Raw genomic sequence first — 1,497 nt, 5'->3', positions numbered from 1 at the left:
AGAAGAAGAACTTCCATGTACTTACTGGAAACCTGAACACTTTTGAGATGAAGAAATCTAATGCAGAAGCAATCTTCTCGAAAAACGGCAAAATTGTGGGCTGCTCTGTTCACAAAGGATTTGCTTTTGTTTGGTGCTTTAATAAAAAAAAATTAAAAAGTCTTGCTGCTGTAGCAAGAGAGGATGGTGGAATAATTGCTGGCCAGATTTTAGATATTAATCTGGCTGCAGAGCCAAAGGTGAGTTTAGGGAAAAGCAAGTGTGAAACAATCTGCAGTGGACATGCGTGGGTAAATACTGTAACACTCTTCTCTGTCTCCTCTACTCAACTCTTCTTTTGACTTCAACTTTCAATGAGATTTTTATTACAAGATGTACAGCTACCCTTCACGTGTTCCTCCTCCTCCTTTGCTTCAGCTGTTGTGCTCTCAAAACACCAATGTGTATCAGAAAACACTTTACAAAGGGGTAAAAGTGCCTTCAATTCCAAGAATGGACAGTGAGATTTGCAAAGTCTAAAATCTGCAATGTTCAAAGGAGATGACCTTCAGACCACTAACAAGGAGTGGACTCAAAACAGAAAGCAGATTCCCTGCTGGAAAGACTGGTCAAATAATGGGAAAGGAACTGAGTAAGCAAAGAGTAGAGATGAAAAACTGATATAACAAAAAAGAAGCAGAGCAGCAACTTCCTGAGGAAAGATGAAACTAACATGAAGATGGAATTGAAAGGGAGTACAGATGAGGGGGACCTACTGGATAATGACGATAATGAAGATCTGGAGAATAACCAACTGGAGTTGATCAAGGATGCTGAAAAAGCGGCTGAGGAAAGAGAGGATGGCAGAGGCCAACCCAATGGCAAGGCTGATACTTAAGCAGGTAGTATGGTTTAGAAATCTCTTCTTCTTCTTTTTTTTTTTTAACCACGTACTTGTCTAAGATCTAGTTTTTCACCATATTCTCTCCTAGTCTCTTCATTCTCTATTCTTATCTTTTCTCTAATTCCTTAATTCATATTGTCCTGTGCCTTGCATCAATTTTTCACATCCTTTTATACTCCCGGTAGTCATTTTATCAATACACACACATATATAATTTTTTTATTCACTGTCTTAAAAATAATCTCTTGTTATTCAGGAAAAACAGTTACCTTCGTTTATGTATGAGTTCTGTGATTACTTCCCTTACTGCAAAGACAATATCAACTTAGTTGAGTAGTGTCTGAGAGCAGGGTTAACTTAAATCTATGTGTTATGCCCTACAAATGCTTTGTGAGTTTGTTCCAACAAAAATTTAACAGTGCACATTTTGTGTATGAGAGCTGGTATGTCAAATGCATCTCCTTGAAAAGTAAGTATAGTAGCTTTTAAGATTTATTTTCTAAAATTGATATAGTGGGTTATTTTTGTGAACAGCTTGATGTTTGGGATCTTTTTCTCAATATAAACAAGTCCTTATTAAACCAGAAACTTTAGAGTAAAAGAAAAAATGCTAC

At 36.7% G+C, this 1,497-nt stretch overlaps 1 pseudogene; it reads left to right on the top strand.

Moving 5' to 3' along the window:
• Window positions 1-877, top strand: part of LOC102844633 — a 23,185-nt pseudogene extending 22,308 nt beyond the window's left edge.
• The last annotated feature ends 620 nt before the right edge of the window (window positions 878-1,497 follow it).

Source organism: Elephantulus edwardii, unplaced genomic scaffold (genome assembly GCF_000299155.1).
Source record: "Elephantulus edwardii isolate Elephantulus edwardi_28Jun2011 unplaced genomic scaffold, EleEdw1.0 scaffold00078, whole genome shotgun sequence".
In the NCBI taxonomy this organism is placed as follows: Eukaryota; Metazoa; Chordata; class Mammalia; order Macroscelidea; family Macroscelididae; genus Elephantulus; species Elephantulus edwardii.
Note: the sequence above shows the minus strand (reverse complement) of the source record. Positions and strands in the feature narration are given on the sequence as shown.